At 42.0% G+C, this 27,992-nt stretch overlaps 1 long non-coding RNA gene across 1 annotated transcript; it reads left to right on the forward strand.

Annotated features, from left to right (window-relative positions):
* The first annotated feature begins 304 nt into the window (after positions 1–304).
* Positions 305–27,961, forward strand: LOC132010831 (uncharacterized). Its single transcript, XR_009402291.1, has 4 exons — positions 305–427; positions 5,012–5,079; positions 27,216–27,360; positions 27,811–27,961. It is a non-coding gene; the product is annotated as an uncharacterized LOC132010831 (long non-coding RNA).
* Positions 27,962–27,992: the final 31 nt, after the last annotated feature.

Consider the following 27,992-nt stretch of genomic DNA (forward strand, 5'->3'; position numbering starts at 1 on the left):
GGAACCCTGGCGCCAGGCAGGGGCCAGAGTAGCCCTGTGACATTAGGAAGTCAAACTACGTCTCCAAGGAGTAAGTTCCCAGCTCAGAGGCTCAGGTCTAGCTGCGACTTACTGGTTGGCCAGTTTCACTGGGGAATCCCCTTCTCACAGCTACTTGATTGGCCGGTTCTGCTCCCCACGCCTCACAGTGTGCAGCGCTCATTGGTCGAGTCCACTAAACGCTCCAAAGATCTTGTTCTCTGATTGGCAAATCCCACCAGCCAGTCCGCTGAAGAGGCTGCTCTCACACACCTTACCTCCAATTTCTATTTCAAGGCTAGTTCGGGCTCTGATCGTCTGAATGTATGCTATTCTCACAGGCCTCCCTTAAATACACGTGCTTCCTGCCTCTTCCTTGTCCTGCAGGGTGAAGAACAAAATTTTGCTGGTAGGTGAGATCGAACTTTGAATCCCAGCCCAGACACTCCTTACCTTTGTAACTGTAGCCCAGCTGTTTAACTTCTGTATGCCCCCAATTTTAATAACTACGAGCACTAGAGTTAGGTGGCTTATTGTTTGATAGCTGTGTGATTCCGAATGGATTACTTAACTTCTCTGAGCCTCCTTTTCTTCAGCGATAAAACAGAGAGAGTAATACCTCAAAGACTCCTGGAAAGGATTAAATGAGGTTATGCATGTAAGGTATGTGGCGCATAAGTTCTCAATAAATGTTATCCGTTGTGTGTTTAGAGGGAAGGGAATTTGCAGAACAATAAAGACCCAGCCTTGTCCTCCCGTGAATAAGGATTCAGTCCAAAGATCAGCTAGTGTGCAGACCCAAGTAATGGTGAGTGATATTATGGACGCAGTTGTTATTTTCCTGAGTGAGGGCAACCCCAGGGTCTGGTCCTACCTGGGCCTGTCCCTCGAGAGATGTCCCTCAGAAGTCTCTGGTGTGAGTTAGAGACCCAGGAGGAGCAGGAGAAGGATGAAGAATGTTGCATTGAAACCAGTGGCTCTGAGAGACCTAGGGAGTAGGACGGTGGCAAGAATATTAATTGTGGCTTTTAAAAATGCTAATGCAATTAAAATGAGCATTAAAAACATTAGCAAAGAAAGAAATGCATACTTACAAGGTTCCAATATAGGATAAAGGATCTGGATCCAAACACATTACTACAGGATCAGGAAGTGCAAAGTTTATGACAGAAGAAGGAAGATCTCAGGTGTGTTCCTGGGCATCCTTGTGCTACTCCATTCCCTGTGGTTGCCCAGTAACCCTCAGTAGCCATTCTCCCAGTCTTTACTTGGTTAAACAGTTGCAAGAACAAGATACATTGTACTGATAAAAATGAAAAGATCACTGGGTTAAACAAAGGGCACAAGAAATTGCTGTATTGGTTGGTCAAATGCAGCTTTTGGAATTCAGACTATTTTGTCAAAGAATGTTTCACCTGCATTTATTCCTCTAAAATTTTAGGGTTAAGCCCTACTATGCCTGAATTATTTTCATATGCAAAAATAATATACATATATCTGGTCAGTATGTTGGAAAGCCCTTTGAAAATTGGTCGTTGCCTGCCCTTTGCTAGAGGAACCTGGAAGTTTGTGTCAACACTGGCCAGGGTAAACAGCTGGGCCAGCGCTTGCTGCATTTGAGACCTGGCTTCTTGTTAGCAGAATGTGTATAGAAATCTTTGTCAGAATCAGGTGTCAGGGATCAAAAATAATTTTTTTTTATACTTGCTGATGTATTTTCCTGTTCCAAGCGGTTTGGGCTTGTGCCCTATGGCATTTTTTTTCAAAGATTTTATTTATTTATTTGAGAGAGAGACAGTGAGAGAGAGCATGAGCGAGGAGAAGGTCAGAGAGAGCAGACTCCCCGTGGAGCTGGGGGCCCAATGCGGGACTCGATCCCGGGACTCCAGGATCATGACCTGAACCGAAGGCAGTCGTCCAACCAACTGAGCCACCCAGGCGTCCCCCCTATGACATTTTTGCCATCAACCTTTGGGCTGGAGTGGAAAAGGGGGAGGAGGGTGTGTAGGAGAAGCCCCATCAGACAGGAAGCGGAGAGAAAGAACTCTTCAATTGCTAGGAAAGGATGAGACAGGATCAGGGTGTTGCCTTAGGTCAGGGATACAGGGGACCAGGTAAAATGAAAGGCATCCCAACAGATACACTCACCCCCAACAGGTTTAGGAAAATTTTGCAAGTGGGCAAGCTATTGTTGCATTTTCTCCCAGCCCCACCTTCATGCTGCAAGATGTATCTAGACCAGTAGCCTGAAGCAGTCTCTGGGTGCCATGGAAGAGATCCAGAAGCTTCTGCTCCACTGGGGTAAACAGAGATGGTGGCTGAGAATTGAGAATTGGCAGGCTTGCCCAAAGGTTTCCCTGCAGTGGAGGTACAGGGACCCCATCCCACTGTACAGAAGTAGGAGGATTCTCGTGACAAGGGGGTGCAGGTAGGCAGCTCAAAGCTGAGGATGCAGGTGGAAGTTGTATCTCTAGCAGTAGCAGCTGGAGCAAGAGCCCAGGGGCAATGAGAGGGCCGTCTCCCAGAAAGCAATTGCCACATGGTTTGCCTGTTCTGAGGACACTGCAAGATATCCAGCCACAGATACCTCAACAGGATGAGGGAGGACAGGGGGTCCTGTCCAAAGGGTTTGAGCTCCCCATTCCCCCAGAGCAGCAGAAGCCATATGGCTCAGACCCAAGGGCCCTCTCCCTCTTGGTGCCCCTGCAGTAATCAGGAGTAGAGAGGGAGGAGTGGGCAGAGAGCCCCTGGAAGGGCTGAGAACCCACTGCAGAGTGAGTTCACCTCGAGAGTAAGAGGGGATTTTAACCAGAGGAGCTGGAGTATAATTTCCCCCCACCTTTCATTTGGAGACTTTGAAGCAAGATAACAAAAATATTTAGGGAACAATAAAGAAACGCATATTTCCTTGCAAGGAATTGTATGGATTGTATGAATTGTATGAATTGTAATGCATACATTGTAATCCACTTACAAAAGTATACAGTGGCCAGTGGCATTGTCCTAAAAGGCAATGCGAAACCAACTGCCTTAAATCACATTTCCTGTGTTGTAAAACTCTCTCGGTTGAAAGGATAATAGTTTAAACATTTTTGTGTCATCTGTTCCAGAGCGTACGATGGTTCTCTGATCTGCAGATTCTTTACGGGAAAGGATTAGAGTTCATCATTTTTCATCCTGTAATTGATACACTAACTGCCTATTGAAACCCAGATTTCAGAGGCAAAGTACAGCTATTGGCTTTGTCTGCATATCTTACTCTGAAAAAAAAAATGGGTGAAAAATCCAGTGTGGCAGACACATGAAAGGTGTAAAAGCAATTCTCAAGTGACCCTTCAGAAGCACTATTAAGTTGCTTTCTGTAAAATCATTAAATGCCAACCTAGAGAAAAATTAAGACTGAATTTGCTGGGATGGTTACTTTGAAATAGTACAACTTTGGTGCCTGCTTTTCTATAGTGTGTGTACCTTTGAGTGATTTCTATCACTTTGACTTTGGCAAAATGTTCTTTCTCCAAATTAAAACTAATTCAAGACCCCATGGCTTATCAATAAGACTCAAATGGCTGGAACTCTGCGCAGGCATAGCAACCTCAGCATACCTTTTGTAATTTGCATAAAGTTCTCCGTAAGAAAAGAGTATTTTTGATTGTTATACTGTCAAAAATTGTTTAACATATTCAGTTTTTTTTCCCAATGGGGTGTACTTTTGTTTTAACCAATAAACCAATGAAATTATTGATTGTTAGTAAATTTATATGCCTAGAAATTACATGAAGCCTTTTTAAATTATATTCCATGCTGGGAGGAGGTGTATTATATTTCACACTAGGGCCTATATTTCCTGCCAGAAGGTCTTCTTATTCCCAAAAGACCTGCCTGGAACACGTACCCTTGTAGTCTGTGGGCCAAGTCATCTCCTTTAGGAAATGTGCTCACCTGGGCAGTGAAGACAACATGAGAGGGAACCTGTGAGGGTAAGGTAGGAGAGAGCCACAGGTAAAGAAATGCTTTTCCTGAGCCCTTAGGATATGCTGGGCACTGGGTCAAGCTCTTATGAGCAAATCCTTGCCTTAAAAAAAATTTTTTTTGTTGAAGTATTATGTACATAGAAACAAATGCATATAAGTGCACAACTTGATTCTCATAAAATTGTATAAGATGTGCACACCTGTGTGTTTAGCCCCCAAATTGAGAAACAGACCATGACAGCACCCCAGAAGCCTCCCAATGTCCTCTCCTAATTCCTTCTGACCCTCCGCAGGATGACTACTATCCTGACTTCTAGCAACATAAATTCAGTCTGCTTTTAAAAAGTTTTTTTTGGCGGGGGGGATAATCTTAGATTGTCAACAAGTTGGAACAGTGGCACAGAGAGTTCCTGCATACCTTTTACACAACTTCCCCCAGTGATGTAGTATTGAACCATAGAACAGTATCAAAACTAGAAAATTGACATAGGTACAATAATAGTAACTTAGCTACAGGTGTTATTCAGTTCTTGTCAGTTTTTATATGTACTCATATGAAATTTATCATATTACATAGATTCATTTAATCACCACCGCAGTCAGGATATAGAAACGTTCTATCACTGCAGTGTTCCCTGGTTTTGAACTTTATCTGAAGGGTGCCATACAATATACTTTCATTCCTGGTTTCTTTCATTGAGCATTATGTTTGCAAGATTTATTATTGTTGCTGTGTGTCATTGTAATTTGTTTATTCTCCTTGTATTCCATTGTGTGTGTATCCTATTGTTATGAGTGGGGCTGCTAACGAACATTCTGGTGACTAAATGTAAGCATTTCTGCAGGATCTATACCAGGAACAGGATTGCTGGGTCTTACATCATGTGTATGCTTATCTCTGATATGTACAGCGAATCAATTTTCTAGAGTTGTTCTACCAATTTACTTTCCCATAAGCAGTTCAGAGTCCTCATTTCCACATCCTTACCAAATCTCAGTATTTTCTGTCTTCTTCCTTTTAGACATGCAGTGGTATGTGTGTGGTACTGTGTGGTGAGTTTACTTTGCATTTCCCTGATGACTAGTGAAGGTAAGCACCCTTTTATACATTTATTTGCCACTTGGACATTCTTTTTTGAGAAGTGCCTATTCAAGTCTTTTGCCCTTTGTAAAAGTTGCACCGTCTTTTTTTCTCCTCTTGATTTGTAGGAGTTTGGATAACATGCTTTGTTGGATATATGCATTACATTCTCTTCAGTCAGTCTGTTGCCTTTTTCTTTCTTTTTTTTTTTAAACGAAAACTTTATTTTTGAAGAGCAGCTTTAGGTTCTCAGCAACTTGAGTGGAAGGTACAGAGAGTTGCTATATACCTCTTGCCCCCACTCCCACCCATTCTCTGCACTATGAACATCTGGCAGAAGAGTGCTACATTTGTTACAATTTGTTTATTCAATGAACTTACATGGATACATCATTATTGTCCAAAGCCCATAGTTTACATTAGGGTTCAGTCTTGACTTACTTTCTGTGGATTTGGAAAAACGTATGATGGCATGTCTACCAGTATAGTATTTTTTGGTGTGGACATATGTTTTTCAATTCATTTGAGTAAATACCAAGAAGGGTGATTGCTGGATTGTAGGGTAAGAATATGTTTAGTTTTGGGGCACTTGGGTGGCTCAGTTGATTAAGCGTCCAGCTTGATTTCAGCTCAGCTCGTGAGCGGGAGTCAGGCTCTGAGCTCAGTGGGGAGTCTGCTGGAGATTCTCTCTTTCCCTCTCCCTGTGCCCCTCCCTCCACTCACATGCTCATGTACTTTTCTCTCTCTCTAGATAAATAAACACATAAAACCTTAAAAAATATGTTTAGTTATCGTTTTGGGTTTTTTAAAATTTTTTTAAGGATTTTTATTTATTTATTTGAGAGAGAGAGAGAGAAGGAAAGAGAACACAAGCTGGGGGAAGGGCAGAGGGAGAGAGAGAAGCAGGCTCCCCGCTGAGCCTGCTGAGTCTGATGCAGGGTGCTATCCAAGGATCCTGGGATCATGACCTGAGCCACCTAGGTGCCCCAAGAATATGTTTAGTTCTATAAGAAACTGCTAAACTGTCTTCCAAAGTGGCTGTACCATCTTGCATTGCTATTAGCAATGACTGAGAGTTCCTCTTGTGCCACATCCTTGCCAGCATTTGGTGTTGTCAATGTTTTGAGTTTTGAGTGTTCTAATGGTATGTAGTAGTATCTTATTATTGTTTTAATTTGTAAGCGCCTAGTGAATACTGAGCATCTTTTAATATGCTTACTTGCTTTTGGTATATCTTCTCGGGTGAGGTGTCTGTTCAGATCTTTTGCCTGTTTTTAACATTTGAATTGTTCATTTTCACATTGTTGAGTTTTAAGAGTTCTTCGTATATTTTGGCAACAGTCTTTTATCAGATATGTCTTTTTGCAAATATTTCCTCCCAGTGTGTGACATGCCTTCTCATTGTTTTGATGTGTTGCTTTTCTAGTTTCTTAATTGCACTTCTGATGATCAGACATTCTTAATCCTAATATGGTCTAATTTATTTTAAAAATTCCCTTTTTGATTAGTGCTTTTAATATTCTATTCCAAAAACTTTCATCTATTTCAAAGTCACAAAACTATTCTAGATCTTGCTCTAAAAGCTTTGGTGTCTTAACTTTCACATTTAGATTTGTCATCCAAAGGGAATTGATTTTTACGTATAGAGTGAGATGGGGATCAACATGGTTATTTTTTCTCTGTAGATATGCAGTTGTCCCAGCACCATTTATTGGAAGGATCATGATTTCCCGGTTGCACTGCAGTGGCATCTTTGTCCCAAACCAGTTGTCCATAGATATGTGTGTCTGTTCACATAGATCTATTTTATTCTTCACAACAACTCTTTGGAAGAGGTGGGAGCTCTGAGTTCAGAACTTACTCAACTCTAGACCAGAGCTGCTTGACAGAGACCTGGCCCAAAACTGGCTCGAAGGTGGGAAACTTTTGTCATTGGAGCGAATCCTGTGGGCTTTGTAGTCTGGCACATTTGCACTTGAGTCTTTATTGCATGGCTCTGAATGAGTTATTGACTTCTCTGAGCCTGTTTCCAAATATGTAGGATGCAGATAATAATAGCATGGCAACACAGAACTTGAGAGACTTAGATAATTAAGTGTGTAGTGTTGTTGTTGTTGTTTCTCTCTGTTCTCTTAAGAATGATGAAGAGGAAGGCTTCCTTTGAGTGCCTTATTGTACTTTGAGTGCCTCTTTCTGCATTTCCCATCTCCGTCCTGAAGCTCCTAAGGGAATGTCCTTCCTTGCGAGGACAGGGGAATGCAGAAGGTTTAGAAGGCCTGCCTCCTAGGGGGAACCAGTTGCTTCTCATCCTCAAGGTTTCTACTTTCATCAGACCCTCTGCTCTCTAGGGAAAGTCTCCCCGTGGGGAACTTAGTAAGTGCATGCAGTTCCAAAGCAGGTATGGGATGCGGGCAGAGAGAGGCGTCAGGCAGCCCTCATTCCTGGGCTTGACTCAGTAGCTCATCAACGTGAACGATCTCAGATGAGCTGCTCCCCTTCTCTGAGCCTGAGAGTCTTACTGACAGTGTCCCCAAGTCTCCTCGGCACTCATATTCTGTAGCTTCTTAACTTCTTACCGCAGTCTGTGGTTAAGTTCCACAGTAGGTTCCCAGAGATGCTGCAGAAAAGGCTCTCACCACACTCTCGGGGTGAATCTGTTCCCAGGGGAGAGCTGGATAGTGTGGCCGCTGTTCTTTCTTACTTGTCCCAAGGACAGACTCTAAAATACAAAAATAGCTTCATGTCCAAAGATGCTTACCACAGTATTGCCTGTGCTGGTGAAAACACCCAGTTTGGAAATAATTGCTCAGCTTTATGTCCCATTCGGGGGCAACCGCACTGGTATTCCGCACCCTGGTTTCAGCACAGAAAATTCTAGTGTCGGCTTGGTTTCGGGAAGTAGGCACAATACTTGAAATAGAATCATTTAGCCAAACATTAAATATTTTTTTAAAAGATTGTATTTATTTATTTATCAGACAGAGATCACAGGTAGGCAGAGAGGCAGGCAGAAAGAGAGAGAGGGGAGGAAGCAGGCTCCCTGCAGAGGGGAGAGCCTGATGTAGGGCTCCATCCCAGGATGCTGGGATCATGACCTGAGCCGAAGGCAGAGGCTTTAACCCACTGAGCCACCCAGGCGCCCCAAACATTAAATATTTTGATCACACATTATGTCCTGGACTAAGGAATGGCTTTATGAAGGTGACTTAGACACTCTCTCCGCCCCCAAGGAGGTCACAGTTTAAGCAAGGAGGAAGAACCTTAAGGAGTGTGGTAGATGTCAATATGCTGGATTGGAGGCACGAGAAGGGTGCCAGGAGAGCCCAGTGAAGAGAGAGTCTTTTTGATGATCTGATAGGAGCTGTTTGCATCCTTCTGAGAGAGAAAGGAAGAGGCATGGAAGCCTGAGGTTACTGAGATTGGAGAGAAGCGGAATCCAGGTGTTACTCAAGAGGTAGAATCAATGTCCTGTGGTCTGAGTGGGTGGGGGGGCGGTGATGAGTCCCAGGATCCCGACTAACCGTGTAGGTGGTGGTATTTCTCCCGAGATGGGAATCCCAGGACGGGAAGAAGTTGGTGGGAAGTTAAGGGCTGTGTTGGGTTTTAAGCTGCCTAGGATGGGTTGTCAGGAGACAGATGGGGGATAAACTGGGGCTCAGGAAGAGAATGAGGTGAGGTGAGTGACCTTGCTTTGGGTCTCATCAGCCTGGAGTTGCTGTTTGAAGACTCGGGAGGAGAAGACATATGCAGGAGCGACTGTGAGAGAGGAGACTGAGAAGCCTACCTTTAGGGAAGGGACAGAAAGGCATGGGAAAGCAAAAGAAGAAAAGCCAGTGAATGAGGGAGACAACGAGCAGTCAGATGAGACCAGCAGCAAGAGGCTTCAGAAGGAGGCAGCTGCCCATCTGTCTTACAACGCTGGGAGGTCTGGACAGTTGAGGACGTATCTGTTAAATTTAGTATGGAAGGGATGGGAACAGGATCGTTTCTCTGCGTGGGGAGACCGGGCTCCATGCTACAAGGAGTTCTCAATAAGTGGGAAAGCAGAGGACAGTGAAGGGAGTCAACTCTTTTGAGGAGTTGAGGAAAAAGTAGGAAAGAACTTAGGGCAGTGACTGGGCATGAAGTTGGGGTGGTGGTCACAGCACTCTTTCCACCAACTTCCAGCTATTAAACGAGGTCCCAGTCTGCTTTGGGACCTTTCTTCTCCTGGCCAGGCTTCTCATGGGAGAAGGGGGCAGGATCAACTGTCTGTTCTCTCTCCCTTTCAGTGCATGTGTCCGCAGGCATGTGCACGCCTTGTTCAGGAAGCTGGAGTGAGAAGCCACGGGGTTAGATCTCTGCCCTTCCACCTGGTCTGGAGGAGCCCTGGGGCAGCCCCAAGTTTCCTGAGGGGCTGGGCCTGCATCTTTTTCTCCAAGATGAGGCTGAGAAGTGAGAGGCAGGCTGTGGACCATCAGGATCTGTCAGCAGCCTCTGCAAGTCTGCCCACCATCTGGGTCCCATCACACAAGTGGGGCTTTTCCTACATTAATCTCTGATGAGCTTGGCCCGGCTTTCATTTCAAAAGGCTCTACTTCTTTTCTGTCTTCCACCAACCCCTTCTTTACACCCCCTCCCCAAAACGGGACTAAAAATCATGCCTTCTTCCTTCCTTGGTTTCCCAACCCAGCTGGGGCCAGAGAAAGCTTTGAAATTGGAGCAAGGCTTGGGATGGGGAGGGAGGGGATACGGGTGTAGCTGGTGGGAAGGGGCTGGAGGAGGAAATGGCCAACGAGTTCCCAAGCAAGGGGGAGAGAACAGAGATCTCTTGGATGGCCAGCTCTGTCTGGCTCCTTGGGGTCTCCACTCCTTTCCCTCCCATTTCCCCGCCAAATGTCTGTCCTTTACCCCAGTCTTTCCTCTTCTTGTCCTGCATCCCTGGGACAGAGATCATCTCCTGGCACTTCCAGTCCTCCCCTGGGTGTCTCTATAGATGAGGCACAACTCTCTTAACATGTCAGGAAATGAGTCCCAACAAAAGCTGGCCTGTTATCAGCTGCCTGAAAATGGACTTCCAGGGCCGTGAGCCTGGACATTGGGGAGCTCAGTTTTCTAACTTCTTTCCTTCATGTTTGCCATATAATGCTGGAGACCAGTGCAGAATGGACGTGTGCCAAATGCAAAATGGGACATTGGGCTAACCAGGATAGGTAGAGTTTCATGTATCTCACAGTCCAGAAATCCTGGAATGTCAGAGGCAGAAGAGACTTTGAGACCTAGAGTCCAGCTCAGTTGTTGTAAGTGGATGGCTGCCTAGGGCCCAGAGAGGGAAGAGAGATCACACAGGGCCAGGATGGGAACCTGGCAGTGGGGCTCTCACTTATGGGTCTGCCTACTATGGGATCCTGCAACAGGCTTCAGAGATGCATTACTGATCATATGTCAAGGGCTAACTTGGATTCATAGTCACTGGGGGCCAGGGTTATCCTGAAAGTGTTTTGTGACAGATCGGGGCTCTCTGGATTGGTGGTGAAGAGTGGCTAGGCCACAAAGTCAAGGACCACTTTGTAGGAGGGGTGAGAGGGGAGGATCAGTGGCTAAGGGTAAAAAATAAGGTTAACGAGAGCCCGTTCTTATTAGATTCTGGCCGGGGTCCATCTCTTTCTGTTTGCATGAAGGAAGGATTCGTTTACTAAGGAAGACATTATATGGGCACAGGAAGGACTGGGTGACATGTCACAGAAAACCCAGCTCAAACTGGATCTGACAATAAGAGCAGTCATTAATTCACAGAGCAAGAAGTTCAGAGATAAAGTGGGTCTTAGGGTTGGTCTATTTAGCGTGTCATCAAGCATTCAGGTTCTTTCTGTCTCTTAGCTTTGCCTTCCTTACTTTGTGTCACTTTGTGTCACAAGATAACTGCAAGTAGAAAAGGGAGATCTTCCCCCCCCCCTTTACTCAGTTTAATGGGAAAGAGGAAAATATTCTCTCCGTAGCCATGGAATATAAGTCTTTTTCTTGAGTCTGATCGGGCAACTTTGTGTCATATGCCCAACCCTGGGCCAATAGCAGTTACCAAGAGCATGCATTCTAGTCTTGTATTAAAATAGATATTTTAGGGGCGCCTGGGTGGCTCAGTGGGTTAAACCTCTGCCTTCAGCTCGGGTCATGATCTCAGGGTTTTGGGATCAAGCCCTGTGTCAGGCTCTCTGCTCAGTGGGGAGCCTGCTTCCCTCTCTCTCTGCCTGCCTCTCTGCCTGCTTGTTATCTCTGTCAAATAAATAAATAAATCTTTTAAAAAATAGATTTTTAAAAAAACCTTTCAATTTTTCTCAGAAATAAAAACTATATTGTTGGGGGGAAAATAATGGAAGGTTTGATGGACATCCTCAAGACAGAATCAATGAACTAAAAAGTAGTGCCAAGACATTCTCTCAAAATACAATTCAATAAGGCAAAGAGGTGAAAAGTGTAGACAGAAGTGTGAGTAGAGGGAGACTTCTAACATGTCTGTGATACAGAAAGCTGGAAAGAGCTTTGCTCATTGTTCTTATAGTAACAAAAAGAGAAAGCTGGATCAATTAGAAAAGGCATAATATTTCTTGAACCTCTCTGTAGTAGCCAGCTTCCAAGATGGCTCCCCATGATCCCTACTTCCTGGAAATTACACCTGTGTGTAATTTCCTGCTATATGGTACCAGTCATAGAATACAATAGAAGTGATGATATACCACATTAAAGATTAGCTTATAAAAGAATATGGTTTTCTGTTTTGGGCTTTCTCTCTCTCATCACTTGCTCCGGGGGCAGTATGCTGCCAGGTTGAGAGTGTTCCAATGGAAGGGCCCAAGGAAATGAAGTCTCCAACCAACAACCAGCAATGAACCAAGGACTGCTGAAAACCACATGCATGAGCTTGGGAAGCTTCTTCAGCCCTATTCATGTCTTGAGGTGTCTATAGCCCTGGATGGCAGTGTGACTGCAACCTCACAGGAGACCCTGAACCACAACCACCCCATTAAGCCACTCCCATATTCATGAGACATGGCAGCTGTGAGATATAATTGTGTATTGCTTTAAGCTGCTCTGTTTGAGAGATAATTTGTAAGGAAGCAGTAGATAGCTAATAGCCCATCAGAGAGTGGAGGGTCCAGGATAACTGGCATCTGAAATCTAAGGAAATACAGGGCCCTCCAAGCAGAGACAGGATATGAGCATTTGCTTACCTACAGCAGAGTATGAGAAGAGATCTGGGTGCCATAGAAAGAGGCAAAAAGAATAGAGACAAATACTTACTTATCTTTGTTGCATCGAATGATTTTTTTTAATGTTTTCTATTGAGGTACAGTTGACATGTAACATTATATTAGCTTTCAGGTATACAATGTAATGTTTGATATTTGTGTGTTTTGTGAAATGATCACTACAATAAGTCTAGTTGGCATTGTTACAGAATTTTCTTTTCTTGTGATGAGAACTTTTAAGATCTACTCTCTTAGCCTCTCTCAGATTTGCAATATAGCACTATTAACTAGGGTCCTCATGTTGTACATGACATCCCCATGACTATCTTATAACTGGAAATTTCACCCATTTCCCTCACACTCTACCCCCTACGCCTGGAAACTACCAATCTGTTTTCTGTATCTATGAGCTTGGTTTTTGTTTTTGCTTTTGTTTTACATTCCACGTATAAGTGAGATCATTATGGTATTTATCCTTCTCTGTCTGACTTATTTCACAAGACAAATTTTAAAAACAAACTGCTAAAGGCCAAATGTGAGCTTATATGAAAGTATAGAAATGCTGGGACCTGTGAACAAGAGGGTAGTTCATCCTTGCGGGCTCCTCTCCATCAGCCTTTCCCTGCTCTTGACAAAGATCAGTGACAGTGCAGGAAGATGGAGAACCATGTCAGCCTGCACATTAATCTTGGATTTCCCAACACCCAGAACTATGAGAAAATGAATTTCTGTTATTTAAGCCACCCACTGTATTGTTTTTTCATTATAGCAGATCATCTGAAACATTATTTATTTTAAATTGTAATTTCAAGTTCTCTATTGTATTGATCCTGTATCCAACAAACTTGGTGAATTCACTTATTAGTTTCTTGATTCTTCATTGATTCTTTGGGATTTTCTACTTAGACAATTGTCATCTGGGAATAGAGATAGTTTTATTTTTCCTTTCCAATCTGTATACCTTTGAATTCTTTTTCTTGATTTCCTTCATTGGATAGAACTTGCAGAACAATGTTGAATAGAAGTGGTGAGAAAAGGTATCCTATCTTTGTTCTCAAATTTATAGGGACAGTATTTAGTCTTTCATCATTTCTTTTTTTTTTAATTTTATTTATTTTCAATATAACAGTATTCATTATTTTTGCACCACACCCAGTGCTCCATGCAATCCGTGCCCTCTCTAATACCCACCACCTGGTTCCCCCAACCTCCCACCCCCCGCCGCTTCAAACCCCTCAGATTGTTTTTCAGAGTCCATAGTCTCTCATGGTTCACCTCCCCTTCCAATTTCCCTCAACTCCCTTCTCCTCTCCATCTCCCCTTGTCCTCCATGCTATTTGTTATGCTCCACAAATAAGTGAAACCATATGATAATTGACTCTCTCTGCTTGACTTATTTCACTCAGCATAATCTCTTCCAGTCCCGTCCATGTTGCTGCAAAAGTTGGGTATTCATCCTTTCTGATGGAGGCACAATACTTCCTAGTGTATATGGACCACATCTTCCTTATCCATTTGTCCATTGAAGGGCATCTTGGTTCTTTCCACAGTTTGGCCACCATGTCCATTGCTGCTATAAACATTGGGGTACAGATGGTCCTTCTTTTCACTACATCTCTATCTTTGGGGTAGATACCCAGTAGTGCAATTGCAGGGTCATAGGGAAGCTCTATTTTTAATTTCTTAAGGAATCTTCACACTGTTCTCCAAAGAGGCTGCACCAACTTGCATTCCCACCAACAGTGTAAGAGGGTTCCCCTTTCTCCACATCCCCTCCAACACATGTTGTTTCCTGTCTTTCATCATTTCTTAAAAAAATTTTATTTATTCATTTGAGAGAGAGAGAGAGACAGAGACAGAGAGAGCACAAGCATGGGGAGAGGCAGAGGGAGAGGAAGAAGCAGATTCCCTGCTCTGCTGAGTTGGGGGCTAAGCTGGGAGTTGACCTGGGGCTGAGCTGGGAGCCCATTACAGGGATCAATCCTAGGACCTCAAGACCAAAGGCAGATACTTAACCATCTGAGCCACCCAAGCACCCCAGTCTTTCATCATTAAGTAGGATACCACTTAGAGAATTTTTCTTAGATGGCTTTTATTGGATTGAGAAAGTTTCCTTCTAATCTTGGTTTTCTGGAAGCTTTTCTCATGAATAAATGTTGAATTTTCTCTAATGCTTTTTCTGCATTTATTAAGATGTTATTATGTCTGTTCCTATTACTTTGTTGGCAGTGATTTTTCTCTGTTACATTGATTTTCAGATGTTGAACTAACCTTGCACACCTGGTATAAGCCCCACCTGGTCATGATATATATATTTTTTCTATATTGCTGGATTTTGATTTTCTAATATTTTCTTAAGGATTTTGCATCTATGTCCATGAGCATATTGGTCTATAGTTTGCTTTTTTCGCAATATCTTTCTTCTGGTTTTGGTATCAGGGTAATTCTAGCCATATAAAATGAATTAGGAAGTATTCCTTCCTCTTTAATTACCTGAATGTTTTTGCATATAACTGGGTATTATTTCTTCCTTAATATTTGGAATATTGGAATTTTCCAGTGAAGACATCTGATCCTGGAGTTTTCTTTGTTGGGAAGTTTTTAATTACTAATTAAATTTTAATACTATAGTATTATTCAGATTGTCTAATTCTTCTTAATATTTGGTAGTTTAGGGGTGTCTGGTGGCTCAGTCAGTTAAGTGTCTGCCTTCGGCTCAGGTCATGATCCCAGGATCCGCAGGAGCCTGCTTCTCCCTCTCCCACTCTCCCTGCTTGTGTTCCCTCTCTCTCTCTGTCAAATAAATAAATAAAATCTTTTAAAAAAGTATTTGGTAGTTTATGTGTTCAAAAATTTTTCTATTTTTTAAGTTATTAAAGTTTATTGGAATTGTTTGCACAGTAATGTCTTATTCTGCTTTAGTGTCTGTAAGGTCTGTAGTAATCTCCCTTCATTCATTCTGGATATTGATTATATGTATCATCTCTCCTTTTTCTTTTTCTTAATCTGACTGGCTAGAAGGTTATCAATTTTATTGATCTTGCCAAAGAACCACTTTGGATTTATTGATTTTTCTCAGTAATGTTTTTCTTTTAAATTCTATTGATTTTTGCTCCTTATTATTTTTCCTCCTTCTACTTGGTTTGGATTTAATTTACTTTTTTTTTTCGTTTTTTTTGAGATGAAAACTTAGATAATTGATTTCTTCTATTCAAACATATGGATTTAATGCCATAAATATTTGTCCTTTAGCTGCACCCCACGAATTGTAATATGTTATATTTTTATTTTCATTCAATTCAAAATATTTTCTGATTTCTCTTGCAACTCCCTCTTTGACCCATGAGTTATTAATAAATACATTGTTTAAATTACAAATATTTGTGGATTTCCCAGACATCTTTGTTACTAATTTCTAATTTAATTCTGCTTGGCAAGGGAACATACTTCATATAATTTCAGTTTTTTGAACAATTTCTTGAGGTTTGTTTAATGACCCAGAATTTATCCTCTCTTGGTGAATGCTTCATGTACACTTGAGAAGAATGAGTATTTTGCTGTTGGTGGGTGAAGTTTTCCTTAAATATCAATTGGTCAATTCGATTAGTAGTGTTATTCAGATTCTGTATCTTTTTACCATTTGCTGTGTACTTATTGTATCTATTACTGAAAGAGTTCTGATGTCTCCAACTATAATTGTGAGTTTGTCTAGTTTTCTTTTTAGTTTCATTTTTATATTTCATATACATTGTTAAATTTATGGGAATTAAGTTGTTTATAATGATATTTCATTTTCCTTTAGTGTCCATAGGACCTGCACTGATGCTGCTTTATTAAATACTGATATTGGTAGTTTTTTCCTCTGCCTTTCTGGATTAATTAGGGTAGAGGTATATCAATTTTATCAAGCTTCTCTAAAAAACAAGACTTTGATTTTAATGACTTCCCTCTGTTATTTATTCTCTATTGCTTTCTATTTTATCCATTCCAACTTTAATTATTATTTTTTCATTCTTATATTTACTTTGTCTTTTTCACCCCCAAGTCTCCTAATAAAGATGGTACAAACTTCTTTTTTTTTCTTACATTTACTTTGAATTTAATTTTTCTTTTCTCTTTCTAGTTTCTTAGAGTGAGAATTAAGATAATTGATTTGAGACATTCATTCTTTTTTAATATAGGCAGTTTTAAATAGGCAATTTTTAAATATAGGCAAAAATAGAAACGTCCCATAAATTTTGATGTACTATGTTTTAATTTCTAATCACTAATTTAAAAAATATTTTCTTCAACCTGTGGATAATTTATTTTTTTAAGATTTTATTTATTTATTTGACACACAGAGAGAGATCACAAGTAGGCAGAGAGGCAGGCAGAGTTGGGGGGAAGCAGGCTCCCTGCCGAGCAGAGAGCTCAATGCGAGGCTCGATCCCAGGACCCTGAGACCATGACCTGAGCAGAAGGCAGAGGCTTAACCCATTGAGCCACCCACGTGCCCCAACCTATGAATAATTTAGAAGTGTTTTATTTCTGGATATTTGGAGTTTTTTTTTTTTTTTAATATTTCTGTTGATGATTTCTAACAATTCCATTGTGGTAAGAGAAAATGCTTTTTATGACAGTATTCTTTTAAATTTAGTTAGTCTCAGTTTATGGCTCAGTATTTGTCTATCTTTGCAAATATTCCATGTCCCCTTGAAAAGAATGAGTATTCCGCTCTTGTTGGGTGGAGTGCTCTATGAATGAAAGTTAGGTCCAGGGGCACCTGAGTGGCTCAGTGGGTTAAACTCTCTGCCTTCGGCTCAGGTCACGATCTCAGGGTCTTGGGATCAAGCCCCAGTGGGGCTCTCTGCTCAGCGTGGAGCCTGCTTCCCCTCTCTCTCTCTGCCTGCTTCTCTGCCTACTTGTGATCTCTGTCAAATCAATAAAATTAAAAAAAAAAAAAGAAAGTTAGGTCCAGTTATTGATAGTATTGTTCAAATCTATATAAAGCCTTACTGATTTTGTCTACTGTTAGTTTTTAAAAGATTTTATTTGTTTATTTGACAGACAGAAATCACAAGTAGGCAGAGAGGCAGGCAGAGAAAGAGGGGGAAGCAAGCTCCCTGCTGAGCAGAGAGCCTGATGTAGGGCTCAATCCCAGGAGCTTGGGATCATGACCTGAGCTAAAGGCAGAGGCTTAACCCACTGAGCCACCCAGGCGCCCCTACTTGTTCTTTGAATCATTAGTAAAAGGTGTTGAAATCTTCAACTATAATTATAATTTCTTTGCTTTATATATTTTGGAGTTCTATTATTAGGTGCATGCAAACTATTGATTGTTATGTTTTCTTGATGCACTGACTCTTTCATCATTAAATGTTCTTTTTTTAAAAGAGTTTTTTTATTTATTTGGGAGAGAGAGAATGAGCATGAGCAAGGGGTTGGAGCAGAGGAGAGGCAGAGGTAGAAACAGACTCCCTGCTGAGCAGGGAGCCCAACATGGAGCTTGATACTAGAACCCTAGGATCATGACCTGAGCTGAAGGCAGATACTTAACTGACTGAGCCACCCAGGCACCCCAGGAATATCATTAGAAGTTTTTTAAAAGGGGGCTCTTGGGTGGCTCAGTAGGTTAAAGCCTCTGCCTTCGGCTCCGGTCATGATCCCAGGGTCCTGGGATCGAGCCCCACATCGGGCTCTCTGCTCAATGAGGAGCCTGCTTCTCCCTCTCCCTCTGCCTGACTCTCTGCCTACTTGTGATCTCTGTCTGTCAAATAAATAAATAAAATCTTTTTTTTTAAAAGAGAAGTTTTTTAAAAGAACATTTAATGAGGGATCCCTGGGTGGCTCAGTTAGTTAAGTGTCTGCCTTTGGCTCAGGTCATGATCTCAGGGTCCTGGGATGGAGCCCCTCACCAGGTTCCCTGCTCAGTGGGGAGTTTGCTTTTCCCTCTCCCTCTCCTCCCCACTCATGTTTTCTCTCTCTCTCTCTCTGTTTCTCTCTCTCTGTCTCAAATAAATAAAATCTTGAAATTAAAAAAAACCTTCTAGTGATATTCCTTGCTCCAAAGTCCACTCTGTCTGAAATTAATATATTCATTATAGCTCTCTTATAACTAATCTTGTGTAAAGTTTCTTTTTCTATTCTTTCCTTTTTAACCTACTTTATATTTTAAGTGTTTCTTGGGTGCCTGGGTGGCTCAGCTGATTAAGCATCTGTCTTCAGCTCAGGTCATGATCTCAGGGTCCTGGTATCTAGCCCCATGTTGGGCTCCCTGCTTAGCAGGGAGTCGTCTTCTCCCTCTCCCTCTGCCCGCTCCCCACTCATCATGCTCTCTCAAGCTCTCTCTCTCAAATAAATAGAAAAAAATCTTTAAAAAAAATACCTGTTTCTGTAGGCATTATAATTGGCTCATTAAAAAAAGTCTCAATCTGTTACTAGATTATTGAGATCATTTTTAATATTATGCAATGATTGGATATAATAATATAATAACAGAGTTTTAATCTATTATCTACTTATTTGTTTTGTATTTATGCTATTACCCTATCTCTTTTTTCTTACTTTTCTTGTTTCCTGTCCTTTTTTTGATTAATTGTATTTTTAATTTCAGCGTATCTCCACCATTGTTATATTAGCTATAGCTTTTGTTTTAGTTATTTTAAAATGATTTAGAATGAGCATACTTAATTTATCTTTATCACATGACATTCTGCCTTCATATAATGTTATACCATTTTGTGTATAATGGACAACTGTATATTATGCAGTCTTACAAGTTAACTTCCATTCTATTGTGTTATTTATCATACATTATACTTTTATTTATGTAATTTACCATTAAAAACATAGTTATTTTTTGTTTTAGACAGTGAGTTTAAAAAGAAAATTTTTACTGAAGTGTAATTTATATAATATAAAGCTTACCCATTATAATTTTCCATAAATTTTAGTAAGTTTACATAGTTATGTAATCAGTTTTAAAATAATTTCACTACCTTGAAAGTCCCCCTGTGTATTTACAGTCAACCCCACTCCCATTCCAAGTATGGCTAACCACTGATCTGATTTCTGTCTCTACATTTTTGGCTTTTCTAGAAAGTTCATATAAATGGAATTGTACAATATATAGTTTTATGGATTTGACATTTCATACTCTGCACATTTTTTTGAGGTTCATCCATATTTTTGTATGTATCAATAGTTCCTTTCCTTTTTTTATTCTTGGGCAGTCCATTATATGTGGATGCCATATTTGTTTATTAATTCATCCCTTGAACATTTGTGTTATTTCAAGTTTGGAGTCATTATGCATGATGCTGTTATGAACTTTTGCATACAGTCTTAGGGTACACAAATTTTCATTTCCCTTGTGTATCTATGTAAGGGTTGACTTTCTGGGCCCTGGAAGTTTATACACAACTATTTAAGTAACTCACACTGATTTCTAAACTGAATGTACTGTTTTACATTCTTACCAGTAATGTATGAGCATCCCCTTTATCTACATTCTCAAAACTTGATGCATCAGTCTTTTAGTATGTAGATACTCTAGAGAGTATAATAGTGTTATCTTATTATGGTTTTAATTTAGATTTCCCTAATGACTAATGATACTGGGTATCTTTTTATATACTTATTTGCCATCATGTATCTTATTTGGTGAAGTGTCAGCTCAAATTTTGCTCAAGTTCTTATTGTTCTTATTGGTTTTTTTTTTTACTTCTTTCTATTGTGTGGATATATTTCTGGACTCCCTATTGTAATCTTTATGTATATCCAAAAACCCATATCACATTGTCATGATTACTGTAGCTTTACAATAAGTTATGAATAAAGGCAGTGTAATTCCTCCAGTTTTGTGTTTTTCCAAATTATTTTGGCTATTCTAGGCCCTTTCCATTTCCATATGCACTTTAGGACCAGTTTGTTACTTTCTACAAAATGAGCTTGCTGAGATTCTGATGAGGATTTCAATGAATATGTGGATTAATAGGGGAAATTGCCATCTTAATGATTTTGAGTCTTCCAATCCATGAAGAAGGCATATCCCTTTATTAATTCACATATTCTTTAAATTCTTGCTGCTATATTTTGTAGTTTTCAGTATATAGGTTTTGCATGTTTGCTAAGTATATTCCAAATGTATTCCATTTTATTCTTTTTAATACTATTATTATGAGCATTCTTTTCATAATTTTGTTTTTATATTGTTACTATTATACAGAAATACAATTGATTTTTGTAAAACAATTGATTTTTGTAATACAGTTGATTTTTGTATATTGAATCTGTGTTGCATTGCCTTGGTTAGTAGTTATAGTAGCTTTCTTGTTAATTTCCTTAAGATTTTATACATAGATGATCATGAATATGTGAATGAAGACAGTTTTACTTTTGTATTTCCACTCTGTATGACTTTGATTTCTTTTATTTATTTTATTTCACTGGTAGAATCTCCAAAACATGATTTCATAGAAGAGGTGAGGCCAGAAATCCTACTAAGTTTATCATGTTAGTGGAAAAACATTTAGTCTTTGGGCATTAAGTATGACATTTGTTGTAAATTTTTAATAAATACCATTATCTGGTTGAGGAAGCTTTTTCGTATTCCTACTTTTTAAAGAGTTGTTAAAAATCATGACTGGGTGTTGGATTTTATCAAATCCTTTTTCTGTGCCTATTGAGATGGTCATGTGGATATTTATTAATATGGTATATTACATTACTTGATTTACTTGATTTTGGGGTGTTAAACCAACCTTGCATTCCTGAGATAAAGCCCACTTGATCAGAATGTGTACTTCTTTTTGGATATTGCTAGATTTGTTTGCTAACATTTCCTTAAAGAGTTTTACACCCATGTTTGTGGGTAATTCCTTTTGGACAGTTTTTCTTATGTCTTCAAGTTTGTTGATGTTTTCTTCTGAAGTCTCTAATCTTTTAATCCTGTTTTCATTGAAAATTTTGTGTTTTCATCTCCAGAAGTTCCATTTTCTTCTTTAAAATATCCTCCATTTCTTTTCTTATTTTGTTAATATTTTTCTCTACATTCTTGAGCATATTTGTAATAGTTATTTTAAAGTCCTTGTTGGCTAGTATCATCTTTGTCATTTCTGTGTCTGTTTCTATTGACTGATTTTTCTCCTTGTTTTAAGTCACAGTTGCCAGGTTCCTTGCATGTCTGGTAATTTTTTAAAATTGATTGAATGAATGTTATTATCACATTGTTGAACATCTGGATTGTGTTTCTTCTAGAGAATATCTAGAGTTATATCTTACAGTTAAGTTATTTACATATCAACATGGTCAATTTCACACTTGTTTCAAAACTTAATTAGAGCAGGTCCTTCGTAGGATTTACTCTGGGCTAGTTTAGTTCTATTTCTATGGCAAGACCCTTTCTGGAGGCTCAATTAAATGCCCCAGACATTCAATGAGGTCTCTCCACTGTGGCTGGTAAAAACCTGAATGTCTCCTATTCTTGCATAAGCTCCAGGAATTGCTCAGTTTACAACTGGTCAATAGTTCTTTGCTCAGTCTTATAGTTTTCTGCCTTGTATATGTTTACTTTAGTATTCATCAACAGACAATCTATGCATATTTCTGGAACTCTTTTCCTACATAACTCCCTCTACTTTGATACTCTACTACACAATTTCCAGTTACCTCAGATTTCCTGCTGTGATCTCTGTCTCTTCAAGTCGTTGAGACCACCACCCTCTGCTGGGGCTTCCCCATCTGTGTGTCTTTTTCCAGAAAATTCCTGTAGGCAGAAGGTTGGAGCTTTCTAGTAAGACTCATTGCACTTATTTTCTTTCCTCTTAGGGATCCTAGCCCTGCATTGCCTATTGTCCAATGTCTGAAAACACAGATCTCATGTATTTTGTCTAATTTTCTAATTGTTTATAATTGCATGGTAGGTGTGCAATTGCAGGATACTCTGTTGTAAGGTCATGTTGTAAGGTCAAAACAAAATTCTTGTTTTCTAATTGTGTTTTTGTATATTAGCTCCCTATTTTATAGATACTTAAATATCCTCACAAATCATCTTGGGGATGTTTAATTAGAATACTGGGTGTGGTACAAAAAACAATGAATACTGTTACGCTGAAAAGAAATAAAAAAGAAAGAAAGAAAAGAATATTCTTCATGTTTTTCAAGTTTCTTGAATTGATGGTATTTCACTGATGGAAATTCCCCACACCATCTCAGCTTGCCTCTCATTTTAGGGCAGTCCATCATTTTCAAATAGCTAGTGAGTTTTAATTGACTAGTAATATTTATAATAAAGGTCTACATTAATCTGAATTGATATTATGTGGGGGTTTCTCGACATTTTTGTAGGTGGGTGATGGGGAGAGACACACCATAGCCATTCATTCACTGGCTAATGCTGGTTCCTCTGATGGAGGGATCACAAGGATGTTCCCACACATGATCTCTTCTAATCTTTACATGATTCTCACCACTATTATAATGATTATTCCAATTTCACAGTTGAGGAAATTGAAGTTCAGAGATGTTCGGTAACTTTCCGAGGTCACAGAACTGTTGAGAGAAGTAATCAGGATTAGAACCCAGGAGTTCTGTCCAACCTATGTACTGTGCTATCTCCCATTTGCTTGATAGCTTCCAGAAATTTTTTGTATTTGGCCTATTGATGGAACTATTCCATGTTTTTCATTATAGGTACAGATATTTTCTAGTTTTAAATTTTCTTTGTCATATCATATAGCTTTTTTGAGTATTTTGAAAGTATCTGTGTTATTAGTCTTTTTATCTTGAAACTATAGCCCACATTTTTTAAAAAAAGATTTTATTTATTTATTTATTTATTTGGGAAAGAGAGAGCAGAAGGAGGATCAGGGGAAGAGGGAGAAGCAGACTCACCATTGAGCAGGGAGTCCAATGTGGGGCCCAATGCAGGGCTCAATCTAGGGACCCTAAGATCATGACCTGAGTTGAAGGCAGATGCTTAACCAACTGAGCCACCCAGAAGCCCTATAGCCCACAACATTGTTTTCCATATTATCAACTATTTACATCAAATTCATCTTAAGTTAAAGTTCTCAGTGGAATGACTGAAACAAAGGAAGACATTTTTTTAAAGTAGGCTTCGTGCCTAACATGGGCCTTGAACTCACAACCCTGAGATCAAGACATGAGACCAAGACACCGACCCTCTACCAACTTAGCCACCCAGGAGCCCCAAGGAATAGACATTTTTGAGGGACTTCATACATGCGTTGTAAAACTAAAATAAAATTCTAGTCAATTTTACCAAGACTCATCAAGTGGTACATAAGAATGCCAGCTGTTCCAAGAAGTGTAGTTTTTAATTGGTGTCTTTGAGAGACCTGAAGTTTCTAAGATGTCTAATGGTAGAATTTGAGGCCCAGTGACATATGTGCAGAGGAGGTATTTTTGGGAACAGACCCTTGCCTGTACCTCCCAAATCCCTTACAGACCCCCTTTCTCATTGGGCGGCCCCTCCTGCGCATGCTGGGGGCAGGGCCTGTGCTGGGGGCACCTCTGCCAGGACCCTGCTGATCTATGTTCTCGCCTGACACTCAGCAGCTGTCGTGGAGGCGTGGGCTGCAGGCGCTGTTCCCCATGGGCCGTGTGCAGGCTGCAGGCCGGGATCCTTTCCCGCCTAATCCAAGGGGCACTGGCAGTGGGGAGGGAGACAGCTGGGTGTAACTGATCTGCAAAGGAATGGAGTGGTGCAGGCCTCCCAGTGCTGGGCTGGGCTGTCTGTAGGCTGCCCTCTCCAGCTGCCTCATTTTAACCCTTCCCTCTCTTACTTCTGTCTCCCCTCTCCATCCTGGGACTCCATCCCTGGAACATTCCCAGACCCCTAGGAACATCCCTGGCTGGATCTAAACACCTTGCAGAGGACCCAGCCTTCTAATAGCTACTGTGGGGGAGGCTAGGGCAGGAGTAAGAGGCGCCTGTCTTAGATGGAGACAGAACTCTTGGAAGGCCCAGCAGGTGACTCAGGCAGGGAAGGCTGTGAGGTTCGAGCAAGGAGACCTCTCATGGGTTGGAAGTCGGAGGAAACTCTCTGGAGGATGGAATGGAAGGAGCACTGGGTTTGGAGTCTGGTTTGGCTCTGCTCACTTTGCAGTGAGACCTTGGGTAAGTCACTGTCTCTCTCTAGGGTCAGTTTCTGCTCCTGGAGATGTGGAGTTCGAAGGAGTTGACCTTAAATGTTCTGTCCACAGTAGCAAAAATAGCTCCGTGCATTAAATTCCTATGATAAGTCACGGGCTTTACCTGTAAACATTCTCACCATGACTTTGCCAGATTCTCTTTTCCATTTTAGTGATGAAACCGAGATTTGGAGAGGATAAATCACATAGCTGTTCAGAGAAAGAGCCAGACCCCATCATCCAGGCTCTTCCCCCAAACACACGGCTCGCTCAGCTCCAACCATGTATAACCAGTGCCTGAGCTCAGGGGGAGCTGGGGCAGGAAACACAGCTGTCTGGGCCCAGCATACTCAAAGGCTCGGTCATGAGCCCAAGAGCTCCTGCAGGAATGGTAGGCTGGGGGTCCGTCAGGCCCTGTGCTCCAGCTTTTCTCCTACTCCGTGGCCCGCTCTGGCTGGGATCGCCTGGCTCAGCCAGGCAGCTTCCCACAGGGCAGCAGACTCTGCAGTTGTCCGGCCCATTCCCATCCATGATCTCACTTGACACTCATGCCAGCCCTAGCATGTAGAACCTGTCACCCCTCCTCATAAAGGGGGACTGAGGCTTGGCGTTTGCCAACATCCTATAATTGGGAACTGGCCAAAGAGAGACTAGAATATTCTTTCCACTATCCTATCTGGCTTCTGGGAGGAAGGGGCCTGAATGGTAGCTGTTAGCCACCCAGCATTCTGCTTCTTCCTTTTCCCAGTGAGAAGGAAAGTCTGGGTGTGGACTCTGGAATGAGACAAGTACGGGCTCATGTCCTGAGTTCCCCCACTCTCCAGCTGTGCAGTTGCTTAACCTCTCTGAGCCTTAGCATCCTTCTCTGTTGTAATAAAACGTGGGTGAAGAATGAATGAAGGTGAAAGCAAGGCCTGTGTCCCCCTTCCCTAAGCAGAGCATCGAGCCGCACTGGCATGTGACACCCCAGGCAAGCAGAACCAAGAGCCGGGGGGCGCCATGACCAAAAAGAAGGAGGCTGTGGGCGGGGGGTTTGCAGCTCAAGGTTGGTCTGAAGACTAGGCAGGAGCTGCCTAGAGAGAGTAAGGAAAAGGTCATCCCAGATGAGGCAAGAACCCCAGGCAAAAACGCAGACGCAGGAATGGACGTGGCATGTGTGTTGGGGGTGGGTGGGCAGGGACACACTATCTTTCGCTAGCTGGAGAGGACCCTGTCCCAGAGGGAGGTAATCTTCATGGCAAGTGGGGGCTGAGTAGCAAACCTCCAGAATGGCTCAACTCTGAAGAATGAGTTCTCCAAGCGTGCAGGGGCTTCGCCCACCATCTTGCCCACCTTTCTCCTCCCCTTCCCTCCGCCCTGGGCTGCCAGGACCTCTGGGCAAAGGGCCGGCTGGTTATGCAGTTCCAGCTTGGGAGAGACAGCTGTGCAGGCCTCCTGTCTGCTGCAAGGGATTAACTGGCACTGCCGCAGTATATTGGGGTGCACCTGGCTCCCTGGATCTGCCCACCACTATCCACTTTAACTTCTTGCTGCCCGGCTCCTTACTTGTATGTTTAAAGGTATGTTTATACTCAGTTTCCAGTGGCCTGTGTTAGACACTGGGGACCCAGGATGAATAAAGATGGAAAGCAGGGTCCACTCAACCAGAGGGTCCTTACCTGTCACTGCTCTTCCTCATGGTAGCCAAGGGCCCTCGGAGACCCTGAGCTCTCCCCCAGCGAAACCCTTCTCTCTCCACTGGCTCCTCCCAGCATATATGGCCAAGTCACTGCCTTCCTCAAACCTTCAAACAAATAAATCTTCCGTTGACCTCATGCCCTGTCTCTCTTCGGTCCTACTCAGCCAAACTCCTAAGCTTTGTCCCCACTATCTCCACCTCCTCACTGAGAAGACGTATTCTAGACCCAGGTCTTTTCTTCCTGGGCATACAGCTGGACTACAACTCGCAGCCTTCCCTGCATTTAATTGTGGCCACATGCACAGGTTCTGGCTGCTGAGATGTGAGCGAAAGAGAGCAAGCCACTTGCTTTCCTATTTCCCCAGCCTCCAGTGCGAGCTGGCTTGATGCAGGTGATCCTGTGCTGAAGGTGGTGGTCCCTCAAGACAGAGGAGCCAGGGTTTCTGAATCATTTTGGATGGAAGGTTCCTGATACTCAGAAACACCTGTGTTTGTTTTTGTTTTTGTTTTCTTTATAAGAGGGAGACATAAACCTCTATCATGTTTGAGCCACAGAAAAGGTCTGAGCTGCTGTTCATTAAAAAAAAATGAGGAACTTCGCCCCCCTTCTCCTCCACCTCCTCAGGTGGGACAGTCCAGGACAGCAGGGAAGAGGGGATCTGGAGCTCAGAAAAGAGGGTTGGAAGTGGGGAAGGCTTTGCTTCAGGGAGGGCGATTTCCTGGCACAGGATGTGACCAATGTTCTTATACAAGTAGCATCCGACCTTTAGCTTGAAATCATTTCTGTTTGGTCCAGGGTTGTGATTGCCATCTGCCTTCCCCAAATCACCAGGAGCCATGTGAGGCTCCAAGTCCATGTGGTTAGAGCCCTGGGGAGATATAAAAGGCAGGGCCATAGCAGGGCGAAGGCGCTGGGGGAAGAGGCTGGGCTGGGCAGGTGCTGACCCAGTGTTGGGAGTGGCGAGGAAAGGGTTAAAGGGTCTGTGAGCAGGATTGGCTCTCCACTCCATGAGGGCGGTAAAATCAGCATGTCGCCTCCAATTTGCTCTGGCCTGACCTTGAACGTGAATCATTCCATCACAATGTCCTTATTGATTTCCACAGGAAGAAGATTAAGCCCAGAAAATCAGGGCGGGAACTTGAGCCTGAAGCAGGGAAAATGGGATGGTTCTGGGGCTCAAAACCCCTCGTGTTTGCAAAGATGTGACAGGGGGCCACAGGCTGTGCAGCCGCCCAGCTCAGCTACCAGGTCTTGGAGGGGCTGGGTCCTGGGTTTCTGTTTCCTTACCTGGCCAGTGTGTGGCCGGGGGGCTTTCCTCAAGCTGTAAATTAGGAAGAGAATGGGGATGGGAAAATGCCGTAGATACTCCTTGAGCCTTGAGTCTGTCCTGGGGTGATCATTTATTTCGTCCTTCTGTACGCAGTGACAGTCTTTGGGACCCTCAGAACCAAAAAGGATGTTTTTGGTTCTGAGGGTTCAACCAATGTTGCCATTGAACCAGCTGGCCCAAACAGCCAGGAAGGGCCCTCCTCAGGCCTGTAAACCCTTCAAGGGAATGAGCTGGGGTGTGTGTGTGTGTGTGTGTGTGTGTGTGTGTGTGTGTATGAACGCATACATATGTCCCCCCCCCCCCACATAGATGCATAAAGGTGGGTCGTTCTGTGGGAACTGACACACAATTTCCTTTCTTTGTTTAAGGTATCCCGGAGAGCCTGCTGCGTCAGTATAAGAAACAGCTCTAGAATCTTCACGGTGTGTCTGTACTGGGCAATCTAATCATTCCCTATCGGAAGGCATGTCAAGTTGTTACTACTTATACAAAAAAATAAGATAATGCTATAATAAACAATTGGCACTTGCCTCCTTGTATGAATTACTTC

Source organism: Mustela nigripes, chromosome 1 (genome assembly GCF_022355385.1).
Source record: "Mustela nigripes isolate SB6536 chromosome 1, MUSNIG.SB6536, whole genome shotgun sequence".
Lineage (NCBI taxonomy): Eukaryota > Metazoa > Chordata > Mammalia > Carnivora > Mustelidae > Mustela > Mustela nigripes.